Genomic DNA, 11,378 nt, shown 5'->3' on the forward strand with positions numbered 1-11,378 from the left:
CTCCAAATCATTTCTGTAGACCTTAAGTAAAGTTAAAAGTGCTAGAGGAGGAAAGACTATTGATATTTCTATCAGAGCACATAAAAAGGTTAATTATGGCGTGTATCTCTTAAAGATCTCCTTGCCATCTGAGCCATCTCCAGAAATACTTGCCATAGAACTGAAATAGAAATGATTATGTGAGTAAATTATCACCCACACTCCTTGCATGCATCATTTCATACCACAAGCCTTTTCTCTTTTCAAGGAATAATGGTTTTACATTTTACTTTGTGATGGCACTCTAATTGCTAAATATAATAGGGGCATTATGTTACAAAGTTAAAAGACTCCAAGTGAAAAGATAAGTCAAATATAGTAATTTCACACAACCAGTGATTCTTCAAAGTTTGCTTCTCTTTTTTTCCAGCTGTCTCCCAATTGTGAACTCTCACAGACTCATGAAAATTGAAAGCTAAGACAGAGCAAAGCTAACAGGGATCCTAGAATATTTCTAGTCCAGGAGTCTGTAACTGTGATCTACTGGCCAGATCTGGCCCACCACCTGTTTTCGTAAATAAAATTTTATTGGAAAATAGGCATGCCCATTTTTACTGGGAAACAGCCATACCCCCTTGTTTACATGTTCTGTGTGGCTGCTTTCACACCATAATGACAGAGTTAAATAGTTGCAGCACGGACCATGTGGTCCAAAACTGAAAATATTTACTATCTTGACCTCTACCAAAAAAGTTTACTGACTCGGCTGTAGTTCCAGCTATTCAGTGGACAGATTAGAAATCTCTCTGGAGGAAGAAAGTGGGGGAGGGGAAGAGGGAGTGGAGGGAGAGGTAGCTCAGGTTTACAGATTCAAACAGAAAGAGGATTGCAGTACACGAGGCATCCCCCTAAGCAACTCCTGTAAGAGCTTTGGTTCCCTGAAAACTAGTCGCAGCTGCCCTTCATGTATTAGGAGAGAAGGGGATGTTGGGGTAAGTTTGTATCTCATTATAATTTTCAACGAATCTCTTCAAATGTCAACCCCAAAAAGAAGAGCAGTGAGACAGAAGTGTGTTTCGATGTTGGTCCAAAGTGTTATTTACGGCATTTATTTGCACAGTATACAAAGCACATTAGCAGCCTAACATTTGGGGCTCATTTCTAATAATGAAAAAGTCATTTTTCATTGATGAGGAAATCATTAGGATCATCTTGTCTTTCAGAAAATATACTAGCATTCTGTTATGTAGCATTCTCCATAGTGCCCAAAGCTTTTAGGAGAATGTGCCTTATAGTGGGAATTCTTATTTCCTCCAGTTATTAGTCACTAAATTGACAAAAGTATTCGAGTGTGTGTGTATATGTTTACATTGCTATTTTTACATAATTTATATATCTGTGTCTAAAATAAAATGATACAGTAGTGCTAGGTGTTCCCTAATCTCTCTCATTTATGTGTTAAAATATATCTGTTCTGCAAATGAACAGAAGCCCAAGTTCCATGGTTTCAGATAAATGGAAAGATATGTACAATGAGTTATAATAGAGTATCTTCACAAAAAGGACCATTATTTTGTCATTCATCAGCTTTTTATTGGATTCCTCCTTTTTGCCAGGAACCCACTGTACTGACATGATACACACCAAGAGGCTAAGAGGATCTCATAGTCTGATGGGGGAGGTCACCACCCAAAGACAAGCAATACAATCGCTGCAAGCTCTCCCATGGAGAGAGCCCTGGAAGAAACATTTGAGTGAAGTCCAAAAGATGAATAGGGGCTTGCCATGCAAATGTGCACATTCCAGGGAAGTGAAATGTACTTTTAATGTTAATTCTCTTGGAAGATGTTCTTGACTCCTTACTCCAAACCCCTTAAATATCCCTATTCTGTGTTCTTAGAGCAGCTATCTATCACAGGACTTTTCTGTCTGCCTGGCATTCAGTAGGTGTTTAGCAAATGAATGAATTATGAGTGAGTGAATGAACACATGGCATGAGTGAGTGAATTACGAATATACAAAAGTCAGAGATGTGAACCACTGTAGCCTATTCTTGGAACTGCGTATATGGCTAGAAGATAAGGTATGGGGAAGGAGGAACATGAGGCTGAAGAGGTAGTTCAGTGTAAGATCATGGAGGCCCTCTATGCCACTCTGAGAATTGGATTGTATTTATTATTTCAGCAATTTCATATTGGCCCCCAATCTGTGCCAATCCTGTGTTACGTTCTGGAGATACAAGATTCAGCCCCTCCCCTTGTAGACCTTACTGTTTCGCTGAAGCAATATATTTTTGGTTTTTTTGAGACAAAGTTTTGCTCTTGTTGCCCATGCTGGAGTGCAATGGCACAATCTTGGCTCACCACAACCTCCGCCTCCCGGGTTCAAGCGATTCTCCTGTCTCAGCCTCCCAAGTAGCTGGGATTACAGGCATGCGCTACCATGCCTGGCTAATATTGTATTTTTAGTAGAAACGGGGTTTCTCCATGTTGGTCAGGCTGGTCTTAAACTCCCACTTCAGATGATCTACCCGCTTCGGCCACCCAAAGTGCTGGGAATACAGTTGTGAGCCACCGTGCCTGGCCACTGAAGCAATATTAATTGTGGACGAGATATGGGCCCTGGATATAGACTGCCTTTAGTACTGTTTTAGTTTTAAGTTCCTCCATACTAGCTGTGCAGTCTTCAATTTCTCAATGTTTCGGTTTCCTTATCTTTAACATTGGAATGATAATAGAACCTACCTCATAGTTGCTGTTGTGATTAAAATGAGATGATGTATGTAAAACTTCCTGGCACAGGGAAAGTACCTAACACATAGTAAGCACTTTTTACTGAGGAAAACAGACATTGAGCAAGTAATTAAAAGTATGATGGGGGGACCGGGCTCAGTGGCTCACGCCTGTAATCCTAGCACTTTGGGAGGCTGAAGTGGGCGGATAATTTGAGGTCAGGAGTTCAAGACCAGGCTGACCAACATGGTGAAACCTTGTTTCTACTAAAAATACAAAAATATTAGCTGGACGTGGTGGTGCATGCCTGTAATCTTAGCTACTTGGGAGGCTGGGGCAGAAGAATCGTTTGAACCCAGAAAGCAGAGGTTGCAGTGAGCCAAGATCATGCCACTACACTCCAGGCTGGATGACAGAATGAGACTCGGTCTCAAAAAAAAAAAAAAAAAAAAAAAAAAAAATATATATATATATAAAATGGGAATTGCATAAGATGAGGCCCATAGTGCAAAAACAAGGTAATGGTAGCAGGTCGTGGTGTGCCGTGGACAGGATCTGGAGATTCAAAGAAGTACTGTCTAGCAGAAGAATGGGTGGAAATGAGGCTGGAGAGGTGGCAGCAACCAGCACATGGAGAGGCTCGGGAAGATTTTGGACTTTGTCCCAGGGTCATTGAGAGCCACTGAAGTGATTAAGCATGGGAATGACACAATCAGAGTTGTGAATTTTTTTTTTTTTGAGACAGGGTCTCTCTCTGCCACCCTTGCTGGAGTGCATTGGCATGATTAAAGCTCACTGTAGCCTTGACTTCATGGGCTCAAGCAGTCCTCCGGCCTCAGCCACCTGAGTAGCTGGGACTACAGGGTCATACCACCCGACTCCGCTAATTTTTTTTTTTTTTTGGAGAGATGAGATCTTGCTATGTTGCTCAGGCTGATGTTGAACTCATGAGCTTGAACAATCCTCCTGCCTTGGCCTTCCAGAATGCTAGAATTACAGGTGTGAAACACCATGCTTGGCCCAGAGTTGTGCTCTTAATAGATGAAGAAAAGTGGAGGACAGCTGTAAGAGATTGCAGTAGTTGACAGGAATTGGTGATTGATCGACTATAAGATGAGAGGGAAAGAAAGAATGTAAGATGACCCCTGGATTTCTTGATTGAGCCGTTGAATTAATAGTGTGCCATTTACTCAGGATCTATGAAATGGGGAGCAGACTTTTTTTTTTTTGAGACGGAGTTTCGCTCTTGTTACCCAGCAATTCTCCTGCCTCAGCCTCCTGAGTAGCTGGGATTACAGGCAAGCGCCACCATGCCCAGCTACTTTTTTGTGTTTTTAGTAGAGACGGGGTTTCACCATGTTGACCAGGATGGTCTCGATCTCTCGACCTCGTGATCCACCCGCCTCGGCCTCCCAAAGTGCTGGGATTACAGGCTTGAGCCACCGCGCCCGGCGGGGAGCAGACTTTTAAGGACAGTTGAAGTTGAGGCGACAGTGCAGATGGTGATGGAGCTCAGAATATAGATAAGCATGGAACCTGGGTGTGGATGAGATTGTCAAGGAAAGCATATGACAAGAAAAGACAACCAACATGGAACTCTGGGTGTAGAAGAAGACTCCAGAGGAGACTCAGCAGGAGTATTCAAAGTGGTTGGTTAAAAACCATGAGATAGTGATATGACAGAAACCAAGGGAGGAGAATGGAGAGCATGGTCAACATTATCCAATGCTGCTTCGTTTTTTAATAAGGATTAAAAATGGCCCACTGAATTTGGCAATTAGATCTCTTATCAGGGTCATTTAAAACTCTTCTAGATCCTGAACATGCTGGTTTCTAAAGATCCAACCGCATGTTGCAGCAAACGTTAAAATACACCAAATTCCACATTAAATTTATGTCATAAAAATTTAGGAGATTAACCTTTTTCCTTTTGAAATTGTTACAAATTAAAATTGTTCTAGTTTCTTCTGTATTCGAGTCAGTCGATTTTTCTTTAGATCTCAAACATTTTGTCAGCTCTTGAAAATGTAGAAGACCTAGGCTGTCATCAATAGTGACCATATTCAGGCTGGCTGTGGTGGCTCACGCCTGTAATCTCAGCACGTTGGGAGACTGAGATATGCGGATCATTTGAGGTCAGGAGTTCGAGACCGGTCTGGTCAGCATGGTGAAACCCTGTCTCTACTAAGAATACAAAAAATTAGCCAGGTGTGGCGGGAGCTGCCTGTAACTCCAGCTACTGAGAAACTGTCTGGAGAATCTCTTGAAGCAGGAGGCAGAGGTTGCAGTGAGCCGAGATCACACCACGGCATTACAGCCTGGGTGACAGAGCAAGATTGTCTCAAAATGAAACAAACCAAATAGAACCACATTCAGAGAAGGCTACAGGGGCCATGGAGTGAATGAGTGATGGAGCCAAGATAGTAAGTATGGATTTCTTTTTCCCAAATCTAGCAAGGAAATAAAAGAAAGGGATGGAGACAACAAAGAGGGCCATAAAATCCAGAGAGGATGTGATTTTTTTAAGATTGGAATTTTTCACATGGCTTAGAACAGGCGTCCCCAAACTACGGCCCCCTAAGGCCATTTATCCGGCCCCCCACCGCACTTCAGGAAGGGGCACCTCTTTCATTGGTGGTCAGTGAGAGGAGCACAGTATGTGGCGGCCCTCCAACGGTTTGAGGGACTGTGAACTGGCCCCCTGTGTAAAAAGCTTGGGGACGCCTGGCTTGGAAGGAAAATGTAGCAAAAAAAAAAAAAATTGATGACTTCAGATAGATTAGAAATACTTGATCAAAATACTGCTTAAGAAGGCAAGAAGAATAGATCCAGAACATAAGCAGGATTCACCTTCTTTAATGTCCCTCTTTCTTTGAGTCCAGATGGGAGGAGGTAAGAACAGGTGGTGGATAGATGCTCACATCCTATAGCTATCAATAATAATGAAATGTTAAAATCACAGCTCTATCAAGTAACTGCCACCAACATTTGGCATTGTGCTCCTAAAGATGGGAGACTACAATAATGGCAGAGAAAGGTTCCAGCAGTTAACAACTGTTTCATAAATAATTTCAAACTACTCTGTGAGACACAGTGCTGCATAGATGCCTGTTGGGGTTTGGCCCCTGATTCCTTTATGAGCCAAGAAGAGTCAAAGTACTCTGTCTATAATAGATGGAAGTAAAATGCCCACCTGTGTCAAGCAAATTGATTTGTCAAAAGCACCATTTGATACATTTGTTGATTTACAGGGAAGGCGGGAGCTGTATGGGAAGTGCATTAACTCTTTGGGGCGCTTGGGGCAGCAGCACCAAATCATTGCTGCAGTACTAAATGGTTTCTCTAATGGTCCCAAAAGTAAATGCATCCCCCAAAGTCTCAGATGTGCCCAGGTGGCAATTTACCCTCTGAGACTCAAGATGATTACAAGTGCTTTTCAAGAGCTCTATCAGTGGCCCAATTCCAACTTTACAGATAGGGAAACTGAAGCTCAATCTAGGGCAGTTAACGACTGTTTAGAGTAGATACTAGCCAGCTCAAGTGGCCAGCTAATAATTAGCATTGCTGCTCTGACAACAATAGGTATTCTAGTGATCATCTCAGAAAATATTTGTCATTCCAAGTGTAACTGTTCACAGTAAAATACTTCATATTCACTGCTGTGGAGTAGACAATTAATCCGAATAAGATTGACTTGAACGGGCTTTTGCAAAAATGTTATTTTATTTGTGGACTTTTGTTGTTGTTAAATGGTTGTCAATTGTAGAAACAGAAATGAAAACTCAATAAAGAAGATAGGAAAACTGTTTTATGATAGATGCTTGAAGTAAGTCTCAAATTTTGTGAGCATAATTCAGCTTGTAGACTGGATCATCTTTGGAGGTGTTGCTTAACAAGCCATGAGTGTTTCAGAGCTGAAGGGGGCCTGGAAAGCCTTCACTCAAAAGTGCTTATTTTACAAATGAAAATAATTGTCCCTAAAGTGGCCCAGCCAGGCCTTTTGCAAAGTGAGAAAACCTGTTTACCTAAAAGCAACACAGATTGGGGGTCAGGGACTCCCAGGACTTGAAGGCTAATGGCCACAGAAAGAGGTCCTTAGAGAAAGCATTGTACCTGGTCATTCTTATTACCCAGATTTACTGTAAAAAGGCCCACCAGTTCTTGGGCCTCTTTCCTCAAAAGATCACACACACACCCACTCACACAAAGAAAAATTAGTTACCAAATGATAAGCATGTAAAACTTGAGGCAAAGAAGATCTATTCCAGGGCTTATCACCTCTAAGCTTCCTTCCATGGCTAACAGCTTTTAGGAATTTCATGACCAGATAATTATAAATTTCTCTAGAAAGAAAGAAGTAAAAGCTACAATAACAAACTGTACTCTGTAAGCACAATTGAACCTTGGTTATTTTTAATGATGCTTCCTAGTATATTATGAATGCGTTATTATAAAGTTTACATAGAAGAGCAATGGTCTGTGTAAATCTTGCCTAAAATGTTAGTCTTTTAGTCAGTAGACCAAGAATGAGAGCAGCTTAGGGTTCTGGGATTGCATGGAATGGGACATTGGTTTTGTTTGTTTTGTTTTATCTTGTCATTGGTAATTAGATTTTGGACAAAAGTGCCAAAATAGGCCATTTTAATCAACATTGGGACTTCCCTGTTAAAATCTTGGCTGAGTTCAGTGAGTTTCACAAACACATAAAAAGCAAGCTTGAATACTGGCAGAGGGTGGCCTGAAAGGAAATTCAGTTTTCTTGCCTAAATAAGAGATGCATGTGATTGTTAATCAAAATAAATATAAGGATCAAATAATTATAATTGCATTAAACTCTGAGGATTTTAGACTTCTGTCATATCTATAAACTAAGAATAACTATTATCTAATTCACTTATGAATTATAATCGTTTACATTTATGTGTCATCTTACACATCACAAAGTGCTTTCAACTGTTATGATTTGATTTGATGTTCACAGTAACTGCAAATGGGCAGGACAGGTATTATTAGCCCCATTTAATGGATGAGTGAGTTGAACTTATGAATGGTCCAGAGCTTTTTTCATAGGCAACACTGCCTCTAAGATCCTGTTAGCAGTCCCTTTGTGAAGAGTAATCACTTCTTTGCTCAAGGAAGAACTAGGCCTTCAAAGGTTGCTGTCATTTAATATAAATGTTGACTGAAGATGTGTACACCCTGACCTGGAAATATAAGAAGTATGTCACTGACATATCTTTATGATATTCAAGCAGGCTATCTTTTTTCTACCAATAATAATTGAAATAAATTAAAGAGAGTACAGATTAGACATATGTTTTCAGTTGGTGATAGGAATGTAAAGAGGCTCTTAATGAATTTGTTAATGGCTCTTTCCATTTTCCTTAACACTCGGTTATTAATGCCTTTGAGTTTTGGACTTTGATCATAATAACATTTATCTGTTTCTTTAAAAGCTGGGTTTGTTTTTTTTTTTTCATACTCAAGGTTACCCTAGTTGCATAGTGCACTTTTGCCAGCCTGATGGTGCTTCTGAATGCCTCCAGACTAGTACTCCCTAAGAATGTGTAAAATACTCTTTTCATGCCAGCTGTTGTGCTCCTTTTATTCCCCCAATTTGCATATGGTGCATTACTGAACAAGAGAGTTTTTCTTTTGGTTTCACCCAATGCAGGTGTGCAGTCATTCTGAGAGAGCTTTTATAATCGGCTATGTAAATTACCGCTCAGGTCCAAGGGCTGAAAAAATAGTTTTTCATAAAGACAATTAAAAAAACATAATATTTATACTTTTTTTTTCAGTCTTCTGAAAAAAATCTTTCTGCCAGTAGCAACCTAACAAACGGCGTCAGTCATTGTGGAAGGGTTGGCAATTATTTTTATAGCTTGTGTAGGATGTAGGAAAAAAAATTCCAGAGCCATAAATACATAATAAAATGTATTACTTTGTTTTCTGGAAAAGCCTACCATAATTTCTTTTTTATATTTACTTTTAAAATCTTCCCAGATACTTAAGAATTCCTGGAATCGATATCCTCTCAACCATTGCTTTTCTTTTCCCTACAGCCATTTTCTATAACATGTACTTGTCTCAGACCCAGAACACCAAATGGAAATACTCAGGTGGAAAAGTTTTTTTTTTTTTTTGTCAGTTATGTATATGTGTACAGATGCTAACTGGGGTAAAATGAAGGTACTATGAATCTTTGGATTTTCTTTTTCTTTTTTTTTTTGAGACAGAGTTTCACTCTTGTAACCCAGGCTGGAGTGCAATGGCGCGATCTTGGCTCACCGCAACCTCCGCCTCCAGGGTTCAGGCAATTCTCCTGCCTCAGCCTCCTGAGTAGCTGGGATTACAGGCACGCGCCACCATGCCCAGCTAATTTTTTGTATTTTTAGTAGAGACGGGGTTTCACCATGTTGACCAGGATGGTCTCGATCTCTTGACCTCGTGATCCACCCGCCTTGGCCTCCCAAAGTGCTGGGATTACAGGCTTAAGCCAGCACGCCTGGTGAATCTTTAGATATTATAGAAAATCTGGGCTTGTTAAAATGTGAAGTACCCTTAACCTTAATTATTGTGACGAAAAGTCCTAAGGATATATAAAAGGTCAAATATTTACCATGTGTACAAATCTGACCCCAATAATAATAGGTTATTTATCCTGTAGCTCTTTTTAAATGTCAAAAATCATATCACATCTCATATAAAGAAAATATGTTATTTTCATGAAAACTAATTTCATTAATTATTGAGATATCACTAGCCACCAAATGTAAGATGATTTTGAACTTAATTCCTTCTCAATAAATGTAAAATAATTAAAATTTATTAATATGATTTGCTGCTTTACTCCAAAATTTCACAATCCTTAAATAAAAAATAAAGCAGGAATGCAGACATTTTCACCAAATGGCTCCTTTCATGCTTAAGTTTGTTCAAAGTTTTGGCCAATTCTATAAAAACCCCAAAAAACAAAAAATAAAAACTTTCTCTGCTTTGTCCTAAAAACTTAGTTTCCAAGTTAAAGTTTATAATCACATTAGAATCACTTTTCATGTTTACATTTTATAGAAAGGAAAAGAAGTATTTGACTTGGTTTCTGCTGGTTTCCAAATAAGGCATAGTAGAGCCTTACATTTATTGTAATACTCAGAAGGAAATGCATCCTTTTTTATTACACAGTAATCTGTTGGCTGAGCTCAGACTGCCAACCTCTCTATACCCGGCTTTGGTTGACTAGATGGCTCAGTCCTCTGGATGTTACATAAATGGCCTGTGTTGGTAGAGGAGGGGACCCAGACACCAACTTTAGACTCAGACTGACCTGAGAGAGTAAAAGTCTCAATGGGCTTTGGAGACAAAAGTCATTTTATACCATAGACGTGGGCCCTTTTTCTAAATTCTGTGATTTTAAATATATCTTCTGGTCACTTCTGTTAGTTCTCTATTGATCAGGCCATTGAAGAAACATAAGCATTTTTTTTTTTAGAAAGTATTTGTCTTTCCAGGAGACCAAATTCCAGGTGAAAATATATAACCCCATACTCTTTCCTAAAGATCATACTAAGTCATCTTCCCTCACACTTTCTTGCTGGAACCCACTCCCGTGTTCCTTTTGTAGGTGGCATCTACTTCTTATCCACTGTAAGTTGTGCCAACCTGCTTTCTTCAGCAGATTGTTGGTGGGAAATAAATGGTGTGATTTGTAGTAATAATAATGACGATAATGACTCTTAAAACATGTAACTAATCCCAGTGAACTCTCAGTGATGTGTAGGCTGTGGAGCACATGGTTGACTAACAGTGATAATGACTGAAAACGAGGTGATAAATTACCGTGCAGATTGTTGATGGCCTATAATTGTCTTGAAAGGAGGATATTTTATAACAGACTAATCCCATTTAAATAAATGTGTATGTAGCATTCTAGATATATAGGGCTGTATCTGTATATTTCTAATAATAACCTGCTCCATAAAATACAAGTTACAAAACAACTTAGATAAACACCCCTTAGGTCAAGGGCCATGGGAGGTAAGAATTAAGGCTGTGTTTGCTCTTTCTTGAACGTTGCATTGTTCCTGGGTCGGTAAGCATAACTTTAGAGACTCCACCAATATAAACACTAAACTACCTAGTTATGAGCCCGTGTTTACACAGTCCGGATCAAAAGCACAGACACTCAGGTTCATTTGCATTTGCTGCCAAAAATGTCCTAATTCTTCTTTTGAAAGGGAGCAATAATTCATATTTTGATGCCGTTTACTCCCAAGGTTAATTTATATTTACAAATTTTATAACAGGCCTCATGTTCTTTACCATGTTGCCAGCACTTTCTTTTCTTTTGAGCTGCATTGTTCTTTTCTAAGGAACTGATTGTGTGGCAGATCGTAGGATCATTGCAGGGAGCAGAGATGAAAAGCCTGTTATTCCAAAGGATTAAATTGCAATTCTTAGTGAACCATTGCCAAGCTATTTTTTTACAAACCCGAGGAGGATTGGAAATAGGAAATGTTATGCCTTGCAAAGGGGTGGGAATGGTTGAATGGATAAGGAACAACAACCATCCTAGTAAGTGTTATTAAATTCTGTTCAAGTAAAATCATGGAGCAAATAAATGGTGATAAAATCAGTAAAATATCCAGCTGGTCAGGAATAATAAGC

This window comes from Saimiri boliviensis, chromosome 10 (assembly GCF_048565385.1).
Source record: "Saimiri boliviensis isolate mSaiBol1 chromosome 10, mSaiBol1.pri, whole genome shotgun sequence".
In the NCBI taxonomy this organism is placed as follows: domain Eukaryota; kingdom Metazoa; phylum Chordata; class Mammalia; order Primates; family Cebidae; genus Saimiri; species Saimiri boliviensis.